The sequence below is a fragment of the Podarcis raffonei genome, chromosome 17 (genome assembly GCF_027172205.1).
Source record: "Podarcis raffonei isolate rPodRaf1 chromosome 17, rPodRaf1.pri, whole genome shotgun sequence".
Taxonomy (NCBI): domain Eukaryota; kingdom Metazoa; phylum Chordata; class Lepidosauria; order Squamata; family Lacertidae; genus Podarcis; species Podarcis raffonei.
In genome coordinates this window covers 29,278,433-29,291,358 of record NC_070618.1, presented here as the reverse complement: position 1 = coordinate 29,291,358, position 12,926 = coordinate 29,278,433, and positions in this window count along the sequence as shown.

The following is a 12,926-nucleotide window of genomic DNA, read 5'->3' as shown; positions in this document are numbered from 1 at the left end:
GTGATTAACTACAGGCAGGCCAGTTTGTGATTGAATTGAATGTGGGAGACATTAAAACTACAACAAAAATCACCCTCCTCATAGATGGCTTGATGTCAGGGAAAGTTTATGTAATCTTATCCCAAACCTAGACAGCATCTTAAAAAGCAGAGACATCACCTTGCCAACAAAGGTCCGTATAGTAAAAGCTATGGTTTTCCCAGTAGTGATGTATGGAAGTGAAATCTGGACCATAAAGAAGGCTGATCGCCAAAGAATTGATGCTTTTGAATTATGCTCTGGAGGAGACTCTTGAGAGTCCCATGGACTGCAAGAAGATCAAACCTATCCATTCTGAAGGAGATCAGCCCTGAGTGCTCACTGGAAGGACAGATCGTAAAGCTGAGGCTCCAATACTTTGGCCACCTCATGAGAAGAGAAGACTCCCTGGAAAAGACCCTGATGTTGAGAAAGATGGAGGGCACAAGGAGAAGGGGACGACAGAGGACAAGATGGTTGGATAGCATTCTCGAAGCTACCAGCATGAGTTTGACCAAACTGCGGGAGGCAGTGGAAGACAGGAGTGCCTGGCGTGCTCTGGTCCATGGGGTCACGAAGAGTCGGACACGACTAAATGACTAAACAACAACAAAATCCCTAACATGCTAGATTTCCCTGTGCAGGGAATTCAAATGGGGTGGGGTTATATATAAGCATCCTGGTTCCTACAATATGGTGACCCAATGCATTGCAACGGTAATGTGGAAATCAGGTCTCCTGTGCAAATGGAGTCTCCATGGCAGCTTCAGTTCATGCAAAGATCATTTCCACATGTTTGCTCCAGCTGTGCTCACAGCAGGGCCTGGCACACTTTAGAGGCAATCAGGAGTCAGAACCAGTGCTCCGAATGGTTACAATTTGTGACAAATGGGACATGGGTGAATGGAAGGGATATGGCTTGTTAATGGAGAAGTGAGGGTGAAATCGTAACTAATCCCAACTAATGTCAAATTTCTTGTTGATGCATCTGAAGACAGGAATTAGGTTTATTTTTCTATCCCTGACATGATGCTACCTTTAGTCCAGCCCCCGTGATTTTAAATTTATCTCTTCCTAGTACCTTTCATTCAACTCAAATGTTCCTATTTGGAAGTCAGATATGGAAATCATTCTACCACATCTTCCCATGCCATTTATAGATCTACAGCCAAAGTAAATTTACCAGGCCATCAGCATCATTAATGATTCACAAAGGAGATGGGCTAGTTTAGTAAATTGTAACAAAGAACTCCTTTCTCTGTACCTTGTTAGACGTCTCAGCATACCTTTGAAGCAACTAGCAAATACCAGCCTCATGCATGGTTGCTGCTGTGCGTTTGTGAGAGAGTGCCAGTGCAAATACACACCCGCAAGCCAAAACAAACCACTTGTTTTCTCAATATATTCCTTGTATCCATGGTCTGGTGTGCTAATTGTATCAAAATGATGAAAGGAATATAGGAAATAAAACAAGTAATGGGAAAATGGAAGCAATTGTCATACATGGTGACAAAACATTTTTGCTCCATGCAGAATGTACAGCCAATGCTGTCTGAATTCTCTCCCAAGACACTAAACACTGTCTTCCAATCTAAGCTCAGAGACTCCTTTCTCTCAGAGTGGATGTTCCACACAGAAAACCAACTCTTCGTCTTGCCTCTTCCTCCTGCTCTCTCTGCAACCATCTCCCAATCAGAAATGGCTCCTTTCATTCTCTCTCCCAAAGTGCTGGCTCCACCCCCTTCTGGCCTGGTAACCAATCAGAGCAAGACCCCAGCCCTCTGGTGGAATTCTGAGGCACTGCATCCCCAGGCTCTGGTCTGGCTCTGTTGTCCATCACACATGGCTTCCTTCAAACCATCCTAGGATCTGGAGCTCAATGAGAGGCCACCATTCTTCGGTGGGGATGCCTTGTTCTTAGGATTCCATGGGTGGAAGTAGATTGTTACTGAATAAGTTGAAATAGGAAGCCCAGCTATGTCTCTATATTGTGTGCTTTACAGAAGGAACAAGTGTCTCTCAGATTTTTCCACTTTCTCACTCTTTCCTACCAAGTTTCCACCTACTGCCCCAAACTTTGGGGGAAAATTCTGACAAGGGCAAGCTTTGCTCTAAATGCACTGGCCTCAGTTCTGCAGGCTTACCTCATCTACCAGGCATTTAACAAAGGCAGCATTATTGAATACCAAGTTCCAACTAATTATCTGGGGGGGGGGGGACGACAAACGATAAAGAACACCTGACACAGCAAAGCATTAATCATTCACCCAGCTGTCTTGGGTAAAATAAGCCACTGAGAATCTGCAAGAGTTCTCCTAACGACCTTTCCTATTTAGAGGGGGTTTGCAGACCCAAAGAACTCCCTATAAAAGGCATTTGAAAAGGGCAACAGGGGTGTTGTCTTTCTGATCACATTCTGTCCCCTAATAAACCAGCCGGTTTCCTGCTGATATGCCTTTACCTTGCAGAAAACCAGCATGTGCATCGCTCCACTGGTTTCCAATAATTCATTATGACAATTGTAAGAAGGAATGCCAGGCATGCTGCATTGTATGGTGAGTCAAGTTAACTAGCTGTGGACCCAAGCCCAGTGGGGGCAGAGAGGAGTAAAGGAGCATGGAGAAGAAATGATGCCATAACACACCTCCTTCAGAGGTCACATTCTTTGTTCAAGTCTTTGCATAGTTTAAAGTGTTGTAAAATGCCAAAAATGTCATACTAGGAGAAGGACCATGTTGCTGAGGCAAGCGCTTGTGCTGCAGTAATGAAAGATGCATCATATTCCTGGCAAGCAGGATGGAGCTCTCCAGTACTGACCCATCTGTGCCTCAAAATATCTAAGCTCTCTTCCCCTGCTCCCAGGACAACAGTGAGTTGCTGGGTGCAGGGAGGATATGAAAGCTCTGATAGTATGTAATGTTAGCTGTTGATGGTAAGGTAAAGGTAAAGGGACCCCTGACCATTAGGTCCAGTCGTGACCGACTCTGGGGTTGCAGCACTCATCTTGCTTTATTGGCCAAGGGAGCCAGCGTACAGCTTCCGGGTCATGTGGCCAGCATGACTAAGCCACTTCTGGTGAACCAGAGCAGCACACGGAAATGCCGTTTACCTTCCCGCCAGAGCAGTACCTATTCATCTACTTGCACTTTGACGTGCTTTCGAACTGCTAGGTTGGCAGGAGCAGGGGCTGAGCAACGGGAGCTCACCACGTCGTGGGGATTCGAACTGCCGACCTTCTGATCGGCAAGTCCTCGGCTCTGTGGTTTAACCCACAGCGCCACCCGCGTCCCTTTTGATGTTGATGGTGGCAGGCATCAAATGGATAGTTTCTGCCCCAGGTAGGCTGGACGAAATTCAGAATCCATGGTTCCAGAAGCCCAGCACCCAACCCTGTGTGATGCACCACTGCTGCTGAACAACACACAACAGCACATGACCCATCTGTCAGTCATCAAGCAAGGGTGTTTAATGTTAGGATGAAACCCAGTCTTGGTCTTCAAAGGAGAGGCAGAGATAAGCACCTTCTGCTCAATGGAAGCACTACACATGGATTAGATGTTCCTGCTGCAAAACTGAGGTGACCAGAACAACCCTGGAAGAGCTCTCTTCATGCTTGTGTGGTAGGCTTCCTGGAAGCATCTTGGCCACTGTGGAAGGCAGGATGCTGGAATAGATAAACATTTGTTCTGCTACAGTAGGCCTCCTCATGCAACAGGAGCATTACAGAGGTATGAGTGCAAGGTTCCTAGAACAATGGGACTCCTCTGTCTCATGAGCAGGAGGTGGGGATGGGGGCCAGTGTGTTTGCTGAGTCTCTTAAAGGACTGTCTTCTCACAAAATCAAATTGGAATCAGGATGGGCACTACCACTCGACAGAGTGAGACAGTCCCTCCCAAGCTAGCCTTCTGCTCTTGTGAAGGGCGTTGTCCCATCAGCAGCACTGAAATAAGATTCAGTTGCCAGCCTGGTCAGATTCTGGATGTGGAATGCAGGAGGCAGCAGAATGCCTTATGTGAAATTATTACCAGGGTTTTACATAGCTCCCCAACTGGGTAGAGGCATAGCTAGCCGCTCGGGTGCCCATCGCGGTGCACAAGCCCTGCAGCCAGGGATGGAGTGAGCCGCCCATGGGGGCAGGGCAAGCTGCCCATGGGGTTTGGGTGAGCCAAGGCAGGGTGCACTGCGTTGAGCCTCTCCGCAGCCTCCCCTCAGCTGTAGGGCGGCTGAGGCAGTGGGCAGACGCAAGCCCCACACTCCTCAAAAAAAGCAGCACAGAACTTGCAGGCAGGAGAGATGCATGGCTCAGGGAGGCTGCAGGCCCCGCAGTGTGGCGCCCAGTGCCCCTGCCTCACCCAGCTACGCCTCTGGATTAGGCAGATTCATGGAGGAGAGGGCTGTCAAAGGCTACCAGCCATAAAGGCTGTGCTCTGCCTTCAAAGTTGAAGGTAACAATGCTTCTGGTCTATGGAAATCACTTGAGGGGAGGGGGCTCCTGCAGTGGCGTAGGAAGGGGCGTGCGGTGGGTGCGGGAGTTGTTTTTTCAAAAACACGTATTTTTGATATTTTGTCACCCCCCTCAGTGATGACACCTGGGGTGGCCTGCATCCATTGCACCCCTCTTCCTAAGGTAAAGGGACTCCTGACCTTCTGATCGGCAAGTCCTAGGCTCTGTGGTTTAACCCACAGCACCACCCATGTCCCACCCCTCTTCCTACGCCACTGAAACTGGGACATCCTCCTGAATGCTGTTGCAGGTTTCCTGAACCAAATGATGAAGGAGATGTGATGGGGAGCAGGCAGGTCAGACCAGGAGGCTGGGTTGTTCTTATGAGGACAGGATACAGTAAAGCAAGTGTGCATGAATACATAACTGTCAGGATGTGTCCATGAGACCATTCAGGCCAGTTTGAGTGTGCTAGTTGTGTCTGGACTGGGTTCCTGGCCTTCACAGGAATCACCCAAATGGCTTACAGGCAAGAAGATTCAGTTACAGAAAGGTAGCCGTGTTGGTCTGCCATAGTCAAAACAACAAAAAAAATTTTTTCCTTCCAGTAGCACCTTAAAGACCAACTAAGTTAGTTCTTGGTATGAGCTTTCGTGTGCATGCACACGAAAGCTCATACCAAGAACTAACTTAGTTGGTCTTTAAGGTGCTACTGGAAGGAAAAAAATTTTTTTGTTTAGGCAAGAAGATGGCCTTGGAGAAATGATGTTTTCACTTGCAATTTGCTTCTCTCTGCCTCCAGAACTCTTTTAAGCATATTGTGGGCTTATAAGGTTTCCTGGAGGGATAGAATAACAACAGTTAGCTACTGTTTCCCCCACCCCCTGAAAACCAAGGCTTGTGTCCCATTAGCCCTTTTTTATGAGTCATACTCCCTTACCTTACTTGTTTGAAGTCCCCTAATGTCATCATGACTAGAATAGGCTTTTATAATGCTGCAGCAAGGAACACGTCTGGCAACATTTCCCAACTGGTAGCTAATGATTAAATCTGTGGGCAGCAGCGTCATGCAGATGTGGCATTATTCATGAGGTCTTCTTTTGGCCAAAATCCGTTGCGCAAGTCCATAGCAAACACCTGGATCAGTGTCTTTATCATCTTCAATGCCTGCTAAATTCTGAAGAGGGAGGGGTAAAGGGGGTATTTTTGAACAAGGAGAGTTTCTCAAAGATTTGACAGCAGACAAATCAATCAATCACAATGTGCCAAACGGCTGCATTTCGTATACACAGCCACATACTGGCCAAACTGAGGCAGTCAGGCTTGGGCTTCTCTCCCTAGTGTTGAGATCTCCAGAAGACCTCCTTTTGGACCCAGGTTCAGAAAGCCTGAAGGACAGGCCTAAGAGATCATTAGGTCCAGTCGTGGCCGACTCTGGAGTTGCGGCACTCATCTCGCTTTATTGGCTGAGGGAACCAGCGTACAGCTTCCAGGTCATGTGGCCAGCATGGCTAAGCCGCTTCTGGCGAACCAGAGCAGCACACGAAAACGCCGTTTACCTTCCCACCGGAGTAGTACCTATTTATCTACTTGCACTTTGAGGTGCTTTCGAACTGCTAGGTTGGCAGGAGCAGGGACCGAACAACGGGGATTCGAACCGCCAACCTTCTGATCGGCAAGCCCTAGGCTCTTTGGTTTAACCCACAGCGCCACCCGCGTCCCATAAGAGATCATGAGTAAAGCCCATTAAGATCTCCCTCTCTGTTTGCAGGTGCCTTGGAAAGAAAGGGTTCTGCTAACTTCTTTAGAACCTAATTTTACTCTAAGTCATTGCATGCTCCGACATTCATTTCCTACTGCAGGGCTGCTCCGATTATCTTTGACAGGAGAACAAAAGTTGTTGTAGGGAAGGAAAACAGAGATTAAAAATTTAAAAATATCCAGCTCCTCCTTTTTTTTTTTTTTTGGAAAACAGTGTAAGAAAGAAAAGATAAATGCTGTGGGTTTAGGTTGCACAAATTATTCTGTATCAAGATAAATATACAAAAAAAAAAATTGCTCTGACTTCCAAAGAATTTCCAGGGTATGCCAGAAGATTACAATGCAACAATGGTTACCCGGGAGCTTACTTCTAATCCATGAAAAGGTTTTAGTCTTCCTCTTATCCCACAGGAAGCAGAAAATAAGCAAAATGAGTTGAGCCTGTCAAATATATTTACTGCTGTTTTTGTTTTCAGGGCGCTTTCTCCTAATGACATGATTTTGTGGGCCTCGGGGTTTCGTCTGTGGTTAAGATGCCAACATTCAATGTTGCACATCACATTGTTCTCCAAGCAGAGAATTCAGAGAGCCTCAAAAAACTTACTAGGATGAAAACAAAAGACAAAGCTGCTGCCTCATTGGATTGCTATTCCTTGTTGCTGGTGCTTTCCTGCATTTACCAAGAATGTCCCAAAGAGCCAATACAAGCCAGTTGGCCAGGCTTTCACTTCTGTGACCAACTGGAGCAGCTCCATCAAACCTGTGCGGACCTAAACACTCCAGATCTCATTAACTGTAAGATCTGGACCACTGAAGGCTGCAGAATTAAGAAAGATAACATGACAAGCAAATCCTGTGCAGACAGTGAATCTTTCCTTGCTTATGAATTGTTATATTGCTGGCAGGTTTTTCTTCCTCTGTCATGAGAAAAAAAGAGGCTACAATCAGATTGGATTGGTTCATGCAATTCCCTGCTAGCCCCATCGTGGAGCATATGTCAAATCAAAACCCTTAAAAAGAATCTGAGGATAGAAAAGGAGAGAGTCACAATTGAAATCCAAACAATCTGAAGTTTGAAAGATTGCAAGATGGAATCTGCCATTTGTTGCTGAACTTTGGCAATTGATTGGCACCTCAGACTGGAAGGTTCTGAAAGCCCTTGTGGGAAAACGTGGTCACCTTCACAGGTCTCCTCGTGGAAGGAGTTTCATAATTCAGTGCAAATCTTATCCATCAGTGTTGCCTGGATTGTACAGGAAGGGGAAAGTAAAAACTCTGAGGTGTCTTTAAAAACGATAACAATTATGCTGATTAAACAACCAACAATTCCTCTTTGTTGCCTTCTTGGGGCATTGTTCTTACCAGGAATGAGCAGATTTCAGCTCCTAATGTGGTTATTTGAGGATGAATTTGACAGAAGGCCTGAATGCTGGGCTCCAGTTAAAAAACCAATTGCATCTCAGGGAGTCATTTCTCCTGGAGATGAGGAGAAAGGCCCAGTGGGCCCAATCCCTCCTCCCCAAAATCTGACATTGGCTTTGCCTGCACTGGAGGCTCAACTGGCTTGCTTTGGATGAGAGAAAGGGCTCTCTCCACACCCAGATTAGAGAAGCCTTTGCCCCGTAAGATTCACTTGACTGCTGCCCTCACCGCTTTCCATTGGTTGGGGAAACCATTCCTGTTCTAGCAAGTTTTTCTCTCACCAGGAAGATAAGGTTTTATATGGTGAGATCTGTTTAGGGCTTTTTAGGGCTTTACTCTGGTAAAGCAAATGCCTTAGAAGGACAGAATATGAATCTCTGAATAAATGTTATATATTTAATGTATGCCTATATATAAATAAGACGTTAATAATATAATACAGTCTAATAAACACGTATGGATAATACAATGTAACAAATAATAATAAAACATTAAAAACAGAACCAATAAATGAGGTGATAATATGCACCTCCCAGGAGAGGGAATTCCGAAGATGTGAGGCCACCATTGAAAAGGATCTGTTCCTTGCAACTGCCAATCTGATGGTTTTTAGCGGCAGGCTAGAGAAAAGGGCAGGTTCCTCTGGGTACAGGTGGTCCTGTGTGGCCCTGAACAATTTAGGGCTTTAATGATCAACACCAGGAGTTTAAAAATGATTCCAGAAATGAATTGGCAGTCTATGCAAAGGGTATAGAATTGGTGCACCATGTTCTGAACGTCTGGATTCCACAAGCCTTCGGGTGCCTTCTGTACCAGCTGAATTTTCAGAGTTGCCTTTAACAGCCGTTGCAATGCATACCTACCCAAGGCGGCAGGTGAGCTGCTTCCCCGTGTTCTGCTTCCTGTCTTGCTGCAATAAAGTCTGCCTGAAGCACTGCCCTTGGTCTGGCGACAGGTATGATTGTTTCCTACAACAACATCATTCCTCCTTAGTTTGGAAACTTCAGCTGGTACAGAATTCCTCCCTGATTGGTGAAGTTGACATGGGAAGTACGTAACTGTTTGGCTGACTTTCCTGATTGTTTCCTGTAGACCTCAATGATGTGGTGCACAGCTACCCTGAAGTGGCTCCCATGCTGCTCAGCAAACACAAATTGGCCGTTAGTGAGATTGGCGTCCTATTTTGAGAGCCATGTGACTCAACGATTTACCTAAGTAGCAGAAAACAACTATGCATCGGAAGGCGTGTGTGTGCCAGTTCAAGAGATCGCCTCACTATTAGCACTAATTGATTTGAAAGAAGCATTTTAGAATCTGGCTCATGGATTATGAACTGCTGGACACAAACTCTCCAGGCGACCTCATTAAGTATCAGCAGCTTGCTTCAAGGAACAGAATGCAGTAAAGAGAGAGCAGTTAAAAAGCTTGCTGGGGTACGTTATTTTATGAAGCCAGAGTTCTACCATGAACCATTCTTTTCTAAAACACCATTTATACTTTGTTCACAGAATTCAAATTCTATGTCCAAAGGAAAAGAGACAGAATCACTCTTCTAAAGGGCACATTAAGACTTAATCCTCTTGCCATGTGATTTTCCCCTATAAAAATTATTTGCAGAATATGACCATTGATTATATACCTCATACATAATAATTGATTTTGCATTCACCATGTTTTCAAGATGGAGCAAGCTTTCAAAATGGAACAGATACACCCTGTGAGCCATTCCTAGGAGAAGGGTGAGGAACCGGTGGCTTACCAGATGTCGGGGGGCTACAACTTCCATCATCGTTGGCCATGATGGCTGGAGCTGATGGGAGTCTGACAACAACTGGGGGGGGCTGCAGCTCGGCCACCCCTGTTTAGATGAGAAGGACTCAAGGGGGGCAGTGACTGTGCCAAGAGACAAGCCAAATGTACTTCTCAGACTTGTTAGTGTTGGGACTTGGTGAGGGTGCAGTCAGCGGGTGCCTTGCAGGTGTTTATTTGTATTGTGATATGGCACTTAGGAAGGTCAGTGCTGGCCAAACATGACAGAACACGAGCAAGTATGAAGCTAGACACCTACATCACAAAGCAACTTTCCATGCATGGCCATTCTTTTTCCCACCAGATTCCACAGCTCACATTGCTACTGCTTTTATTAATGTTCTGCTATTTAATAACAAAGAAGATATTCTCTGTCAGAGTAAGAACAGCTTTGCAGGCAAAGTCTTAAAAGTTTCCCCCCTGCAAATCTGGGGGGAAAGAATGGCTGTGTTGTCAACACCCAAAATTCAAACAAAAAAACATAAACTGTACAGCTGCAACAGATTGCTACAGAAAAATATCAAATACTAAATCCTTGTGGAGGCTTTGAAATTTCCTAGTGCATCTGAGAGTCAACAGGTAGACAAAGGAAAATCAGACCTTCGATGACCCCTGGTGAATAAATTTAGCACTGCATTGAAATCCAAGCTTTGAAATGGTACTAAAAATGCAGTCTGGGAAATTTTCTCATAATCAAATAACAAAGAGAAAATGTTTTCAATCTGTCTTGCATACCAAAGAAAATAGCTTTTCTGTATTCAGACTGTTATCACTGCTTATAGGAATGCTTGTTTTAGAGAACCTAAACATATCTTCAGATAATAAAATAACCTCTCCAAACCCCTGTAATGTTGATTTGGTAAGCTTGTTATAGAAGAAAATAGTTGACAGAACAAATGTATACTATAACTCTCATTACCATCAGATCAGAAAAGCAAAATCCACAGAGCAGTAGAGCAAGCATAAAAGGAGTTTTTGTTTCAGAATATGTATGATCTGTGGAATAGTATTTTAACTTAAACCTGAATCTTGCTGTTTATACAAGGCAACTTGACAAAGACAAGGGTTTGACAAAAACAAGCGCTGAGTATATTAGTGTTGTAAGAGTAGACACAGTCTGGGTTGGGGTATAGTGTGCAAAATGTATTGTAAACATTTGGTTTTAAAAGAGCACACTGGAAACAGAATGTGAAGTTTATGAGATACAAGAAATAAACTGAAACTAGAGCACCGTTTTGGAAATCTATGCATCATTAACCAAATGGGAGCTAGAAAGAGAAAAACACAAAATCCAGAATGCTTCTGTATTACATATAAAGATTATAGATACCATGCTGTGATTTGTCTGTTATAACAACCTTGCATATTATTCTGGAACATCCAGCTTTTATAATCTAAATCTGCAAAGTGAAAGTCGGGGGAAGCAGAGGCAGGCTTGCTACTTCCTTACCAACCATGGATTGCAGGTCAGACTAACCCTGTCCTAGCCATAAGCAGCAGACATCTTTGCTTTTGCCTTGGTCAGGAGAGGCCACCTAACTCACTCTCACTTGCCTTGTGATGGTGAGTGGGCTTGCACATTCCTATGCCCCTTGTGAGCGAAGCAGTTGGGATTCTCATACTCCCAGCAGGGTCACCAAAGGTGGTAAGGTCAAAGGGAAGGAGCTAGACAAAGAATGATCCAAGATGTCCTCAACGGAAGAACAGGTGGAAGATAACAAGGGGCATGTTACAATGGCTGTGAAGGCAGATGAAGGCTGCCGCAGATAAGACTCTATCGCCACTAAGAAAAAACCCTATGCCAACTCTAAGGCTGAGGTTCAAAGAACAACCAAAGTATTAAAGAACACCTGGTGGATAAAAAAAGCTTAAGAAATCCAGCACTTAGATGACACTCATGATGCACAGAGTTTCTTTAAAGCCACAAAGACCACCTATGGCCCAATAAATCAAGGCATATGCCCCCTACGCTCAACAGACAGTGCCACACTTCTAAAAGATAAAGAAGCTATTGCACTGTGCTGGAAAGAACATTGCCAGCATCTTCTTAACTGCAACTCCCCCACAGCTGCTGAGGTCCTCTCATAAATTCCGCAAAAATAAATTAGAGATGAGCTTGCAGTATCTCCAAATCTGGGTGAGTTGTGTACAGCCATTAACCAAATGAAAAAACAACAAAGCCAGAGGACCTGATGAGATACCATAGTTCTACAGTTGGGAGGAAGGCAAGCATTGCTATTTCATGGAATCCCTCCAAGCGTCATCTCTTCATTTTATTCATGCAACCAAGGCAGTAATTATACAAATAATTTGATAATTTGCAGTAGATCTGATGGTCATCAACAGGCAAAGTTTTGCCATCTAAGACAAACCATGCATCCTTGTGAATTTCTTCTTCTGGAGAGTATTGGCTGCCAGGGCAGATCTATTCATGGTAGCAAAACTTGCATCTTTATTTCAGACAGGGTTGCAATATTTCAAAAAGTAAAAACCAGGATACCCTGGAAGTTGCTGAGCTTTTTTAAGGCAAACTTCAAAGTTGCTGAGCTTTTCTTTACATAAATGCAAAACAACCATGATTTTCTGATTGACTTATCTAAAATCCAGGACAAAGTGCCGCCTTTCAGAAATCCTCCTGGATGTCAATTCTGCCTTTCCAATCCCAATAATGTCCTGGAAAATCCAGACGTATGGCAGCCCTATTTCAAGTAATCTTTTCAAAGACAAAAAGGTAGGGGAACAGAGCAGGGTTAATGCCTGTTAATAAAGTCAGAAGTTATCTTGCTATGGTTCTGCATATAAAAGGAAATGGGATCTTTTTACTGTATATATATATATCTCCAACATAGCACATTCAATGTATTTAAATATTTTTAAAATCTAATTATTGGCACGGCTTATGCATTTTGTTTCATTCTGATATTACACCTTCTGTTTCTCAGGATTTTAGAAAGCTGTAACCTTTGGATCTGAAAACCCTCAACAGAAGGGGACTTGGAATGAGACTGAAGCTTACAAGCTGGTTAAAATAAAGAGGAAATGGTCTAATAAAGGGGAATAGTCTGCTTTTAACCAAGCAAAAACTGAGTTTTCTTCAAGATTCAACTAATACTAATAGGGTTTTTTAATGCCACCCTCACAAGCATTATCTAGTTGCAATCCAAGACTTGGGTGGGGAACCTCTGGCCCACAGAAAACCCACTATGTCTCCACATTTGGCCTGCAAGACTGTTTCCCAAAAAAACCCCACACCGTCCCCCCAACATGATGCCATCAGGTGAATCAGGGGTGGGGAAAGTAGAGATGTGGCTGGATCACAGAGCCAATCCCTGCTGGAAGCAGGACAGAGATGGGATAAAGATTTAGCCCAACTGGGAGACTGGCATGTGGCAGGCAAGTGAATGAGCAGATCTGAGAGTTGAACAGTGGGCTTCTCAATTCATGGATCAGTCTCTGTTGCTTAACTATTCA